This window comes from Monodelphis domestica, chromosome 5, assembly GCF_027887165.1.
Source record: "Monodelphis domestica isolate mMonDom1 chromosome 5, mMonDom1.pri, whole genome shotgun sequence".
Taxonomy (NCBI): Eukaryota; Metazoa; Chordata; class Mammalia; order Didelphimorphia; family Didelphidae; genus Monodelphis; species Monodelphis domestica.
Window position 1 is genome coordinate 284,893,942 of NC_077231.1, and position 16,143 is coordinate 284,910,084.

The 16,143-nt window shown below is 37.7% G+C and overlaps 1 protein-coding gene across 4 annotated transcripts in view; it reads right to left on the bottom strand.

Moving 5' to 3' along the window:
* TMEM108 (transmembrane protein 108) overlaps positions 1-16,143 on the bottom strand; it is a 414,040-nt gene that overhangs the window by 373,634 nt on the left and 24,263 nt on the right. For 3 of the 4 annotated variants that reach the window (XM_056800233.1, XM_056800231.1, XM_056800234.1), the window contains exon 2: positions 9,601-9,705. The exons of the other annotated variant lie outside the window; for it this stretch is intronic. The gene's annotated coding sequence lies outside the window, so the exon portion shown is untranslated. The remainder of the gene's footprint in view (positions 1-9,600; positions 9,706-16,143) is intronic. 4 annotated transcript variants of the gene reach the window in all.

The following is a 16,143-nucleotide window of genomic DNA, read 5'->3' on the forward strand; positions in this document are numbered from 1 at the left end:
TGGAAGATGATTGAAACTGCTCTTGGTTGCTCTTGGAAACACTCCTGAGTCTATTCCAGACCATTTGTCAGACTTCAGGCAATTCCAGGAGAGACATCCTATAAAAGCAAACCTGGTCACTAAGGATCGGAGGGCTCCGAGCCTGAAGAGGCCAAATGAGAAGAGACAGCTTGGCTGCTTCGGATTAAAGAGCAAATATTTTGGAGACAATGTACTCACTGGGCATGGGGGAGGGGGTGATGCTCACTGCGCTCTCTGTGCTAGGCAGATGCCACAGAAAGTTCAGCACTTTAACAAGCTCTGTTTCCTTAAGCTGCCAAGTTCACGCAGGAAGCAGGGCCCAGGAGGAAATTCAGTTCCTGACCATCTGGGGTCTCCTTGTAAGGAGTGTACAGTGCCAGTATTAATAGGCCAAACAAGGAGATTGGTAAACCAAAAAACTAGCAAGAAGGAAATTCTGGGTCACAGATTGGGGTTCTATACAAGTAGGTTATCTGAGAAGCTGCCCTTTAGCTCACCTAGAAAATGCTTCCATGAGCACCATTTTCGTTGGTGGGAAATGTCCCTGAGCTGCAATTTCATCAGTGTAGAGAGCTCCCAGGAAGGGAACTCCTCTCAGTGAAGACTGAGTCCAGTAGGGCTGGCTGGGACACTGAGAGATTAAGTGATTTGCCCAGGGTCACACACTCAGATTTGTGCCATTGCGGGTGTGGCGGGATTAAACCCGTGTCTCCTTTTCAAAACAAGGCTCTATGTCTCTACAGAGGTAGACACACTCTTATAAAATACTTCAATCATCTAAAAATCCTAAGGATGTAGAAGACAGGCAAGAACCAAGGAGCAAAAAGAACTGAGCAGACAAATAATGCACTGGTTAAGACGGTTCCCCTCACACATAGTGCTCCATATATATTCAAGGAAGATCCTCTTGAAAGGAAATACAGAGGCTCATGAGGTAGGAGAGAAATATTGGAAAAGAGGGCCAGCTTCAGCGGGCATGTGAATGAATGTCCTGCTGCGGAAGCAGTGAATTGAAGCTGATATTATAGAAAGCAGTTTGGAACTAAGGTCTCCTAATTTCCTAAAGTGTTGAGGCAGAGATGCCACTAGCAGGTCTATTCCTCAAGCCAATCAAAGAAAGAGGAAAAGGGTCCCTACGTACACAAATTTGTAAAGCTTTCTTTCCCTAGTGGCAAAGAATTGAAAATTAGGGCAATATTTGTTCATTGGGGAATAGCTGAACAAACTGTGTAATATGAATTAAATGAAATACTAATGTTCCAGGAAAAATTAAGAAGACAGTTTTGGAGAAATCTGGGAAGACTTGTATGATGTGACACAGAGTAAAGTGAACAAAACCAGGAAAACATTTTGTCCAGTGACAATATTGTGAAGACAAAGAACTTTGAAAGAATTCGGAATTCTGATCAAGGAAATAATAAACCAGTTTCAGAGAACCAATGATGAAGCAACCTACTCATCTTCTGAAGCTGATGGACCCATGAAACAGAATGCAATCTATTTTGTAGCCTGGCCAATGTGGAAATTTGTTTTCCTCGATTCTGGATATCTATTACAAGGGTTTTATTTTTCTTTATTTCTCAATGGGAGGAAAGTGGGAAGGAAAAAATATACATTTCTGTTAATGGAGGGGGACCGTTTTTAATAGAATGTCAGATGTGTAACCAGAAGATTTGAGTTGAAGTCTCAGATCCATCATTATACTTGTGGGGTCTCATATATGTTACCAAACACTCTGGGCATCTGTTTCTTTATATATAAAATAAGGAGTCTAAGCTAGATGACCTCTAAAGTAGTTGTAAATTTATGTTAAACACACAAAAAAGTTACACAATTACTATATTAAAATATATTTACCAGGTAGAAAAAATTAAGCATCTTTCAATCCAAATTAATATTGTATTCATGTTTATCATCACTACTCTGTTTTCATCATTTTTATTGTCATTGTCTTCCTAAAGATGCCATCCTAGACCATGCTAATTTTTTTTTCAAATTATTCAAAGTGATTTCTTTATTGAGATCAAGTATCTGTACAAGTTTTACAGTACAATCGAATGTTTATATAAAGTCACAAACACATTTGACTTTCACAATGATGGGCATCATCATTTCCACTCTAGACTACAAAGCTTATGTATGAAGAAAAAGAAAAGAAAAAAAATACAAAAACTTCAGGTTTTACAAAAGAAACTTTGAAAAGACTACATTAACAATAAAACCATTTCTTTCAGAAAACAGGTAAAATTAATAAAGGCATATAAACCAGCATGAAGGGGAAAGTTTGGTCCAGATTTGGAGCATTTTGTAGATTTCCCCAAGTCCTAGCATGGAAGCTCAGGCATTTTGTTCATAGTAAACACTCAAACCTTGACGAGGAGCCCATTTACTCTTATTTTTTAAGATGTTCCCACTAAGATCAAGAATGAAGCAAGGATGCCCATTTTCACCACTAGTAAGTATTTAATATTGTTTAGAAATTCTAGCTTTAGCAATAGAAAAAGAAATATAAGGAATTAAAATAAGCAAGAAGGAAATTAAACTATCTCTCTTTATGGATGATATGATGGTACACTTAGGGATCCTAGAGAATCAAATGAAAAACTAATTGAAATAATAACTTTAGCAAAGTTGCAGGTTACAAAATAAATCCACATAAATCATTAACATTTCTATATATTACTGACAAAGTTCAGCAACAAGAGATAGAAAGAGAAATTCCTCTTAAAAATGCTAGACAATATTTTAAAGATGCAATTCTTCCAGGCATAGTTACTTATTTTCTTAAAGAAATCTAGGTTAAAAACAACAAATCTTAAAAGGAAAGGAAGACTCTAAAGGCAAGGCCACTAACAGCAGCTAGCAAGAAGTGACAAGAAAGAAAACAAGTGACAAGGCACACAAGCAAAAACGAGAACTCAGCACAGCAGAAAATATGCAATTTATTGTAGAAAAGATCTCTAACTCAAGGGCTTAAAATTATTTTAAAGTTGAGAAATTTAAAGATAAGCTCCAGTTACTTGGAAAATTTATTCACACTGGAACATTACACCCTCCAATGGTGCCAAATAAAGGAGGTGTTACTGTACATTTAAATTCTATTAAAATACAGACACTAAGCCAGGAACAGATAAATATCAAGGGAACAACAAGAAATTCCTCTGTAAGAGTTAAGAAGGCATTGAATATTAAAAAAAAAAAACAGTTAGATGAACAAATCAACTAAGCTTCCTTGCAGATAAGGCCTTCTTACCCTTTTTTTTGTCATGGACTTCTTTGGAAATTTATGGATAGATGAATGGATGGATAGATAGAAGCATAGATATACATAACCTGAGATCTATGAATAGATATCAAAAGATTATTAACTTGGATGAGAAAATTTTTATATCTTTACATTTTACTCACCTGGAACTAAAATTTAACATTTTCATGTATATGAATATATACATATATGTGTATACATATTTATGTGTATGTATACATATACATGGAAAAATGCTAAATTTTTAGTTACAGGTTAGTGAAAAGTAGACATAATTTTTTCCCCACCTAAATGCATTAATCCCTTGAAATCTATCCAGGAACCTTGGTTTAAGAATTCCTGTCCTAAATGGATTTCCCCCTAAATCAAAGCTTTATGCTAACATCTAGGCAACCAAATACATAGAGCACAAGTTTACAGAAATATAAGTTTAGCATAAATCAACTAGCAAACAAGGATTTATTTAGCACCTAAATTTCACTTAAATTGAAAAAAATGCATTAATCTCCTACAATGTACAAGGCACTATGGTAGTCTATGGGATACGAAGACAAAACAAAAACAAAAACAAAAACAAACCTGTCCAACCCTCAAGAGGCTTACATGAGGTTTAGAACATATTTCCAGAAAAGTAAATTAAAAGTACAAATAAGCTAAACTGGATACAAAGTAATTTTCATGCATGAGATGGGAGGAAATTAGTAAAGGACTTATACAACATGGGATACCAACCCTGTACTCTAGGAAAAAATGTCTTATTCCAGAGGGAAAAAACCCTACTTGCTACAACATCCACTAAAACACCTCCAAAAATGAGGGATTGTTCATCAGGGGAATGACTGAACAAGTTGTGGTATATGGTAGTTACGGAATACTGTAAGAATTGGCAAGTAGGATGATTTTACAAAAATCTCAAAAGACTAACCTGAACTGAGGCCAAGTGAAGTAGGCAGAACTAGAACATTGTACACAAAGACAGCAATATTTCTTGATGAACAACTGTGAATGACCTAGTTATTCTCAACAATGCAGAGATCATGACAATCCCAGAGACTGATAATGAAAAATGCAATATGCCCTCTGAGAAAGAACTGATGGAGCCTGAATGCAGCCTGACACATAATATGTTTCATTTTCTTTCTTCCTTCTTTTTATTTGAGATCTCTTCCCCCAATTGACTAATATGGAAAAATGTTTTAAATGAACTCATAAGTAAAATCTATATCAGATAGTTTACCATCTCAGGGAGAAGAGGGAGCAGGAAGGGAGGGAGAGTGAGAAGAATGAAGAAGAATTTGGATCTCAAAAAATTTTTAAAGAATGTCAAACATTTCTTTTGCATGTAATAGGAGGAAAATAAAATATTATTTTTTTGAAAATCCTCTCTAAGCATCCGAAATGATTGAGAGAAATGTATTAAACTTGGTTCTATCATTTATTCCATAGAACCTTGGTATTTAGAGTTTGCTTAGCTGAGGCTCATAACAAAAAATACATTCATCTCAAAGGCTCTTCAGAATTCTGGTAGCCATCTGGCTTCACAGAAGATGATGAAAAGTTTCTATTGCTTTGGAGTGGCCTATCTGGTTTGCTAGTCAACAGAAAAACATGAATTTCTAAATAGGTGAGTATCAAAACTAAAGATCTACCCAAAACAGAAAACTAAAATGGTTGAGGAAAAAAAACAGATGTTAATCTTCTCTGACTAGTTCAAAATGGGCTGTCTCTCTATACACTGGTCAGAGAAGATTTAGGAAACTCTACTATACAATAATCATACTACATTTCTAAAATTTCTGAGTTGATGAATGAAAATGTTGGCAAAATCTAAGATGAACCACCTTTTCCCCTCACCCTATTCCCTGAGTTCAAGAATAGGTTTTGTTCCCATCCATAAACTTCTGGTTCTACTAGAGAAAGGGCACTTGGAGAACCAAAGAGGTCCCTCTTCCCATTTGCCCCTGACCTGGCCACCAGGGATTGTACTAAAATGTGGAAAAATATGTCTTAACCCTCTAGCTCCAAAAACAATTCCTTTCAGTATTTGCTGTTTCTCTGGCTCACATGGCAGCTTTTCTTTGAGATACACAGCATTCATTCTTTAAATCTGACAAAGTAGTTGTTGCCAAATAGCTATTAAATAATGGTCTCAAAATCATCACACAGCTACATTTCACCATTTTCATTTTAAAATTAGACTGTTTTGTTTAACTATCACAAGAACTGAATTATAGAATTAATGATCTCAGGTGGAATGGATTCAGAAGCCATCTAGTCCCACTGATCCCTGAATAGCAATACCTCCATCAGCGTGGTGTCAAACTCAAATAAGAAAGGCTACTCCTACATACATAAGGATGCCCATGGATCACAATATTGACTTTGTTTTAAAGTGTAATGCAGCCTAATACCTCTGCAACACTTCTAACAAAGGGAAGTTTCCTTTCCTTCTTCTCTATCTCCCAGTTTGCTCAGCTGATGCCACAAAAAATGGGTTGTGCTAACCCATCTTGTTCTTGGGAATGTGATTTAACAGACCGTATTTCTTAACAGTTTAGAAAACATTTTATGTGAGTATTCGTTAATAAGTATACCAGTTGGAATATTAGGTTAAATGGAAACAGGTTTTGAGAGATAATACATATATAACCCAGTGGAATTGCTTGTCAACTCTGGGAGGAAGCAGGGAGCCATCATGAATCATATAACTTTGGAAAACTTATGTATAAATTTGTCATTGAAATAAAATAAAATTATATTACTTTACTATGTATAGTATATTAATTTTTTGTTATTTTATGTTATTAATTACTATGTATACTATATTAATTACTGTGTATACTGTATATGTACTAATACACAGCTACTATGTATCTAGTATTATTAGTTATGATCTCAATTATTCCAAGTAGATACTCCTGTGTCCCTTTTACAGATTGGTACACTGAAGCACTAAGTGGGGTTAGATCATTCCTATACGGTCATATATAACCTCAGGGCCAGAATTATACTTTTTCCTACTCCAGTGCTCAGAAGGGGATTACTGAATCACCCGTATGGTCCCAAGGGCCCTGTGGCTTTCTTTGCTGCATTTGACAACTATTAAGCCCTTGCTACATGACTTGGGAACAGCTTCCCTGTAAGAGCCACTCCTACAAAGAGAGAATTGTAAAGAATTTGAAAAGATAAAGAGTATCACTCTTAGTATTCCTGTCTGATACTCTGTAATTCTTGGCTATTTTTAAAACTCCCAGAGAAATGGGAGCCACCAAAGAAGAAAGAGGGGAAAAAAGAGCCATCATGCCCAACTTTCATGACAAAAGCTGGCAGAGCAGGGTCCTTTCTTTAGCAAGCTCCCAGGTGCTAAGCTCTAATTTGTCTCAATCCACACGGCCAGCCTTGACTCTCCTTCCCTGCCTGCCACGCTGAGTTCTGCAGCTGGGAGTTTAGAGGACTGCTTCTCTGAACACGTGCACTTCCACCCAGAGCTATAATAATGCACATTTGTGGGACTCTCCAGAGACCCAGAGCTTCTAACTGTCCTGGCGAGTTTGGTGAGTTTTCTGCATTCCCGAGCCGCAGGCTGATAAGCGAGTGTAGCGCTCAACATTGCACTGTGTCGTCCCTCTCCTCGGCTGTGGGATGGGGAGCTAGATTTGGCCCAGGTGCCGCCACATTACTGGCTACAACAACCCAGCAGGAGTTGATGTCTTTGCTAAATGAACATCTCACTCCCTTCTACTCCTCATTTCTAATCATGGAAAGAGGCATTCTCCGGGGCTTTTTAATGAATTTCCCATTTTCTCTTCAAGGAGTCAGTTTTGCGCCCAAACCATAGAAGCTGAAGCTCTCAAACAGATGTTGCCTCTTTCTCTGCTCCTCCCCATCTGTATCTTCTGCCAGAATTCAAAGAAGGATGTGTAAAGGTAATGAAATCCTCCCACAGGCCTAAGTAATCTTCAATAAAAACCCCCATTGCTTTTAGTGAGACAACTCTTCACCAGGGACTGTGAATATACTCTAATAGATGTGTGATCTCATCAATGTGGATGTTCCCTGCAAAAATTCAGATTGCAATCCTTCTAAACCTGCCCATCCTGTGCCACTCTTGTCCGGGTCCTCTCCTAAGATTGCATCAAGGGGTCTACTACCAAGTACTTGTTGGCCTTTCTCTCTCATGAAATGTCAGGGAGCAGAACCAAATCATGAATGATGAAGAAGAGTTAGAAAGATTCTCCTTTTCTACTTGCCTAAGAGACAGCTGAACCAACAAAAATGAGAATCTATTACTTAAAACTATTGCCACCAATTCTAGAATACTTGTTCATTTGGCAAATTATTTCTTTTCTGAATAAAGTGATTAATGTAGGATAAATTGCAAATTATGTGGTACAGAGATGGATTTGTCCTTACCAAACCCTGCCCAGTCTTTATAACATCCCCTGGAACACTCTGAGGCATGATTCACTTCCAAATATGTCGAACTCCCCCAGAGGGAACCTACATCAAGTTTCTATTCTTATTCCTTCCTTAAAAAAAAAAGAAACCCTTTACCTTCCATCTTAGTATTTCCAGGTCAACATGGTGGCAGTCTAGACGCAGGGCTCTTCCTCTCCTCACCACTACCGATATAGACTACCTCAAAAAGTCAAAAAAACCCAAATTCATATGAACAAAGGGACTCTACAGTAGGGCGCAGCATTGATGGTATATGGGATTTGGGCATTTCCACACCATAAGGGGGTGAAAAAGCTTCCACCAAAATGTGAGCTGATCTACCCTCCCCCACCCCACCTACAGAGCCAGCATGCACTAGAATCAAATCAGTGAGTGAGCGAGGGGCACCTCTAGAGAGAGTGAGGGGCACCTCTAGGTCCTTGGCAGCTGACTAAGACCACCAAAGACCTACCCCTGAGAGCAGCTAAACCTGAAACCCCAGCAGGCTGAAGAGCGCAGACTGTGGGCGCCCACAGGGAGATAGTACAGTGAAGGGCAGCAAACAGTAGAAGCTGCAGAGACTTGAGAGCTGGCCTCAGGCAAAATCCTTGCTCCTTAGCTCCATACACAGAGAACCTGCCCTCCTCACTCAGATTTCTGACTGGAAAGGGAAGAAAAAACCACCATAGTGATGGCAAAAAGTGCCTAGGAACAACTTCCCAACACCAAGAAAAAGAAGAAGAAGGGGTTAACCCTGGATATTTTTTATGGAGGAAAAATCGAGACTACAGAGGAAATAGAAGAGGAAATACAAATAAATGTGCTAAAACCTTCCAAAAAATGGAAATTGGCCACAAGCTCTTGACGAATTTAAATTGGAGCTTATCAAAAAGATAGAAGTCTTCTGGCAAGAGAAGTGGGAAATAGTTCAAAAAGAAAATAACAGTTTAAAGGACAAGAATTCTCAATTGGAGAAACAGCTGGAAGCCACAAAAAGCAGGATAGACCAAACCAAAAAGGAAAATCAAAAGTTTATAGCAAAAAACAAGGCCTTAAAGACCAGATATGGACAAATAGAAGCCAATGATCTTGCAAAACAGCAAGAATTAATAAAGCAAAGTCAAAAGACTGACAAAATAGAAGAAAACATAAAATATCTCACTGACAATATGACAGATCAGGAAAACCAATCACAAAGAGACAATTTGAGAATCATTGGTCTATCTGAAAACCCAGAAATAAACAGAAATCTTGACATAATACTACAAGACATTATCCAAGAAAACTGTCCTGATGTTCTTGAACAAGGGGGTAAAATACACGTTGAAAGAGTTCATAGAACACCTTCTGCACTTACTAGCTTCCATCTTAGATATTGTTTCCAAGGCAGAAGAGTGGTAAAGGCTAGGCAATGGGGGTTAAGTGACTTGCCCAGAGTCACATAGCTAGGAAGTGTCTGAGGTCAGATTTGAACCTGGGACCTCCTGTCTCTGTACCTAACTCTTAAACCACTGAACCACCTAGCTGCCCCCTTGTCTTTCCCTTCTAATGCCTATCTACATCCTACATATACTAGTTAATGAAAAGCAATTTTTGGTGATGGGTGAGAAATTTATATCACCAGATTAGATGTCACACCAAGACTTCCTTTGCTCAAACATTTCTGCTCATGTTTCCTGATACATCTGATGTACTGGAACTTAAACAATGCACTATCATTCAGGGCCATAAAAAACCCAACAACTCTCAGCTTTTTTGATCATCTGGGGAACACCAACTCAAAGTGAGACAGTGACCATCTACCAACAAGAAGGTAGTAAAAACAAAGGGGTTTTTGTTGTCGTTGTTGTTTTAGTGGTGGCAAGAGTTGTCCTTACCCTGGAGTGGTATGTAAGGCAGCCTTCAAACACGCTTACATCCTTATGGCCCATTAGTTCTGCTTTTTCTCACTCCTTGCTTCTTCTTGCATGCTGAACCAGATGCTGGAAAACAAAAGGAAATGCCTATTCAAGGAACTGACCCACCTAATCTACTTATGGCACATATGCTATATGGAATATCCACCACTCAGAACAACTTGTTCCTCAGGGGAACTTTCAAGTACCAATGTTAAAAAGGATATGTTCTGTTTGGCCACAGGTAGCAAAGAAGACTCATAAATAATCCCCAAGGGGCCAATATTTCTGGAGCATATAAAATAGGATTTCATAAAATTTCAGGCTTGGAAAGACACTCAGAGACCATCCAGTTCAACCCACTCATATCATTTATGCCTGGAAAAAAGAGGTAAGGTAGGCACATGTCAAGAAATTGGAGGGGTGCATTAATGATGGAAAACTCAATGGTTACACCTACATTCATGAAATAATAAAAACTGCTAGTATGTTAGAGAGGTTATTCTGTGGAAGAGACTTGGCAAGAATTACACAGAATGAAGAATGTGGATGTTCTGTTCTAAGCAGGAATCCACTGAAAGACTGGAACCTCACAGAATCCATATCCATGTCACTTCTTCATTCATTGACAAGTGTTTTCCAAATACCAATTCCTTTGAGAACTCTTAGAAGGGAGCATTTTTGTTCTATTGAGGCAATATTCTAAATCTGAAGAAAGAAGGTGCCTCTCTCTGGTCAAGAAGTCTAGTTGGGAAGTTACTTGAAGTCATTAGAGAAGTGGCTAATGGTACTAGACATGAGAAAACCAAGATTAAAAAAAAATCAAGGGATTCTGATGCAAAGTTATACTTTAATGAATTATATCATTAAAATTATTCTAGACTTCAATGGCTTATATTAGCCTAAATTAAAATGTATCAATTACTTCTTAGTAGGGCGGGGCATTTTCCCACAGAGAACCCTAAATAAGGGTTCTGAATAAGGAAATAATACTCAAAAGAGAAAAATGTTACCCAATGGCACTTTATAAAACAGGTATACTACAAAAAGAAGTATGAATTTAGAGTCTGTTTCCAGGGTCAAGCTATTAACTCTAGGGTTCTCAAGCTGTTACATGAAGGGAAATTGTTGAAGACCAAGGCTAATGGACACGATGTCTCACAAGCTATATATCTTGTTGCTATAAAAGTAGCACTGTGCATATAAATGGATTTTGGATACATTGTCTAATTTGGTCCTCACACAAACTCTCAGCAACCATTAGAGATTAAAATCTCAGGTTTATATGCTTCTATAAATTATATACTTTAGCTAAAATCACATAGCTAATAAATACTGTAGTCTAGACTTAAAACAAAGTATTTTTACTCCAGGTCTAGTGCAACTTCCATTATAATATGTTGAGAATAAAATATAAAATTGTGCAGAACAAGAGGGAAAACTATTAGACTGGACTAAATCATCTGCTTGAGTTTAGGCTAGTCATTCTAGAATGCTGGATCTAAGTTTCTTCTTTTATAGGATAAAGAAAGTGAACTAAAGAGTCTAAACAATCACTGACTCAATAAATATTCAGGTACAAGCCAGGTACCATACTGGAATATATAAAGGATACACAATAGAATACGGCCTCATTCTTGCTCTCAGGGATCTTAGCAACAAAGGGAAGACATGTACAAAAATAACTAATAAAAGGTAGGGTATAAAAGAATTATAAGAATCATAAAGAAAATGCTATAGGACTTCAGAGGATGGCAAGATGACTTCTGGCTAAGGTAGAAATAAAGAGGAACAAAGGGAGAAGTCTTCATTGAGGAAATAACATTTAGAACTGAATCTCTGAATGATGGGTAGGAGTTCCCAAAAGCTCATTGTGGAAGAGATCTCAGAGATTATCTAGTCCTGTTGCTACCCAAACAAGAATTCCCTTTATCACTTTCATGATAAGTGGGAGGAAGGAAGGGAAGGAGGAAAAAAGCATTTTTATAGTGCCTATTATTGTGTGGGGCACTGTGCTAAGTGCTTTATGAATATTATCTTACATGATCCTCACAACAAACCTTTAGGGTAGATGCTATAAATATCCCCATTTTACAGTGGAGAAAATTGAGGCAAATATAGGTTAAATGATTGCCTAAAGAATGAGCCTCTTAGTACCTAAGCAATCAGTTTTCTCTTTTAATCAATTCTAATTGTTGGGAAGGATTTTTTCTCTTGTACATTGAGCGTGAGTCTTCATCTCTGCAAACTGTATCCATTAATCCTAAATTGGTTCTATAGGCTCAAGCTGAACAAGCCTACCCATTTACTATGGCAGTGGAAAGATGCCTATGATGAAGTTGCCTTCACAGGACAATGAAGAAAGCACATTTTGGAAAGAACAGTGTAATAAAAGATAATGTGGCAAGAAAGTTAGGGGACATGCTTGAGAAACTTGAAACATTCTACTCCAGCTAAGTTGCATGTTTTAAAAAGAAGATAATAAAATATAAGTGTGGAGAGGTTGGTTGAGGCCAAATCATAAAGGACCTTAAAACGCAATTAATGAGCTCATCCCCTGAGTTCCTTACCTAGATCAGAGGATGATATGAATAAAAGCATTTTGTAAACCTTAAACTTTTAAATTGTGATGATGATGATGATGGTGGTGATGGTGGTGGTGGTAATGAAATTAGGAGTCATCGAGCAGCAGGGTGAAATAATTGTGGTTTTTTCAATCATTTTTTTTTTATTTTAATCATTCTGGCAAAATTAATTAGGATTGGTTAGAGGTAGGTGAAAAAGGAGAGAGGGAGATCAGGTAGAATACTACTACAAAGTCCAGGAGAGGTAGCATGAGGTCAGAAGCCACAGTGTCAATGGAAATGCAAAGGATAGGATAAAAGAGGGAAGAAAAGAGAGACTGCAGAGTTAAAATAAATACAACCTGACAATAGTTTGTGTGTTCAGGAAAAGTAAAAAAAAAAAAAGTTGCCTAAAAAATAGGAGGAGAGCAAGCTGGATTGCTTTTAGGAAACTGTTCAGAGTTTTTAATAACTCTCAAGTTTCCCCCTGAAACAAAGGGCCATCACTCTAATGCCAGTTATGGGGTTATGAGTCATGGAATATCACCATCTTCACAGAATGAAAGATAGAAGTCAAGCAAAAAAAAAAGAAAAAGAAAATGTCAAATATAACAGGTTTGAGCCTTCTGCAATGGGAAAATGGTGGTGTCATTAACAGGAATAGGAAAGTGGTCTCCATCTTCTCAGGTAAGTAGAAGGTAAATTCTTTTGCAAAGTAAGTGGCAGCCTGGGAGTATGAAAGCTGCCCCTGGGAAAGCAATAAGAAATAAACTAAAAATGAATAGAATAATTAATCACAAAGCACCATTTGTCCTAGTTAAAACTAGATTGCTTGGATTTGCAATGGGATTGGCTTCCAGACTACCCCCCCCCCTCCACATCACTAAGTAATCTTGGAGGGAAAATCAGAGAAAGTTACAGGATGGGGGTGGGGGGTGGGGAATAGAATAGCAGGTTAAACAGAACAAAGGAAAGAGGAATCCCAGAGTGTTAGTAAGGACATCAAAGTGGCTTACAAAGGAATCCACACTTGGTAAAGGGAAATATGGTAAATCAGGAAGGAGCTGATAAACTAGAAGGGACTGATGGACTAGATGCTGCAATGAGGCAAAGACCAGAATTAGTAAGGAGTTAGTGCTCAAAGAGTACTGGAGTAACAGAGGATAGTCAAGACTAAAATGGAATTCCATATGTATAGCATCAGCAGGATCACCATGGAATGGGAGTGAATATTCACCAGTTATATGACCTTGGGCAATTCATTTAACTCTGTGCCCCTCAGGCAGCTTCCTAGGGTTTATCTACTAAATTATAGATGGGTTCCATCTGCATTGGAGGGAGTTTGATATCCTAATGAAATCTTAAAGCCTTTCTGTATTCATATCCATATCTTTAGGATGGACACCTTCCAAATGAGAACTTCATAAAGAACTTCAATTGAAACAAAGAATTCTAAAGAAGGAAAAGCCCATGGAAATAACTTTGAATATGGTTCTCCATCTAAGAGTCCCTGAGTCTAAGATTTCAGAACACTGATATACCCAGCCCACATATTTGATGTGCCATTCATATCCTTGACTATCTAACAATTCCCACAAATTAGGTAATTATCCTTAGGAATCTTCTAGTTTTAAAATCTTTCTATGGAGAATCAAATCTAAGGAAAGTTCAGATTTTAGTTCCAGTTTGCTAGACCTTTCTTAAACAAGGAGACTGCCTGGAGAGACACCAAAATTGCTCCACTGACCACAATATCCTTGATTCCAATCATGCCAATGATGTAGGTAAATGTCCCAATTACCTTAATCCAAGGAAGACACTTAAATATCTCTGAGTATGGCAATTTTGGACATGGCCAACGTGGGCATTTTTTTTTGTCTGATGATGCTTTTTTGTTAAAAAGTTTTCTTTTCTTTCTTCCCGTTTTCCATTGGGAGGTAGAAAAGGAAGAAATTAAATGCCTATTTAACATTTTAAAATAAAATATTTAAATAACGTCACCAAGTTTGGGACAAAATAATCTCTACTAACACCCCTTCATTAATTTCTTTCCTTTTTGCTGAAAGATATGAGAGGTTGAGAAGTCAGAGATTCTTGATCTAGAATCTATGAAGAAAAAAAAATTCTAATAACTGAATTCCTATAAAATTGGTTTCCTTTGTAATCCTATGTATTTTTTCTCTTACATTTAACAAGATTATTCTAAGAAGGGGTCAATAAGCTTCAACAAACTGACAAAGTGGCCCACAACACACACACACAAAAGTTAAACTCTTCTGTTTTACAATTCTGTGTTCCCATTATCAGGATATCTTCTAAATGAGAAGTTCCTAGAGGCCTTAGAAATGACTCAGGGTCATTTCGAGACTCAAAGGTCTTGAAAATATTAGAGCTAAAAGGGACCTTAGATACCACTTGTCCAATACTTTTGACTTACATATAAGGAAACTGAGATCCAGAAATATTGTGACATGCCCAAGGTCATATAATTAATTAGAGAAAATTAGAAAAAGTTTTGGAGAAAGACAAATTCCAGCTCAACTGGTTACTACTAGTATGACTTTTGATAAGGACACCCCAGCTCTCTGGGTCTCAGTTTCCTTCAGGTTACTTCTAGATCAAAATCTATTATCTTACTTTTAATAATAATTGCTCAATTTATATAATTCTTATCTTATTTGATCCTCATAGTAACTATAAGCAGGAGGTACTATCATCATCCCCATTCTACAGATGAGAGATTAAGCCTGAATGAAATCAAATAATACAGGAACTGTGTCTGAAGTAGGAATTGAATCCATAACTTCCTGAATTCCAGTCCAATGTCCAATACGCTATCCACCATGCCAAGGCAGGAAAAGGTAAAGAGGTCAGAGTGACAGTGCCCACTGCCAGTCTGAAACCTCAGTAGTTTAAGTGCTGGTCCCTTTATGATGAGTTCTATATGGGACCTTGTCCTTTGACAAACACCAGTGGGAGGTTGCTCCTAGACATCTCTCTCCTAAAGGATACTTCTATCAAACTCTTTCAAAATGATAGGGTTCTTAGAGAGTTTTGCAAGGTAAGAACTGAAAATTTCCCCCTATCTAATGAGGTTAATAAGTCATTGTTCAAGCTTGGAAGTTTCAGGCTGGAAGTGGGCAGTATCACTCTGGCCTCTTTACCTTTTCAAAGGATACCTGCTATGATGAGGTCACAAATTCTACCCCCTCCCCAATTGTTACTTCCTGTTTTCAGAGGAGGCAGGTCCTCTTGGTCTTCCCTAGGCTTCAGATGTTTGCCGAGGCTCAGATTCTCAAATCATATATGTATAATATATATATATATATATATGTATATATATATATATATATATATATTTCAGGGACATGCTCAGATTTGCATATTAGCTTTTATACAAAGAACCAAAAGCAGAGGCATTCAAAATTTGCAATTAAATCCACTGTAATGATATTAACCTCATGGTCAATTAACCAACTGCAGGACTGCAAAGTACTCCAGTAAGAAGAACATTTAATCATCATTTGCTACCTCCTTTCCCTACCCCCTCCCAAAAAAAGATACAGCAAATGAAACAACCAATCATTCATCTTCTGTGACATCATTATTTCAACTTGTTAGATGCTGCTCAGTCTTTCAGATGCATTCTCCTTGTGATTCTTTCCAACAGAGGGCTGACACAGCTTTTTAAAAAAATCTACTGGACATTGCACAGGGCGGCTTTGCAGGACTAAGGCTGGTCAGTTACCCTTTTTAAACCTCCTAGTGGAATTCCCAGAGACAGCAGCGCCATCTACTGGTGGGGAGAACAGAACCTAACCTCTATAGACTTCTCAGAGACATGGAGCCAAGAGCTTAGAGGACTGCGGCTTAGATTGCTGGCTTTGTTTCCTCTCCAGCACATTGCTAGCATAGCTGAGGCTTAAAACCTTCCTTCTGAGCAGTACAAGTTACCTCTATG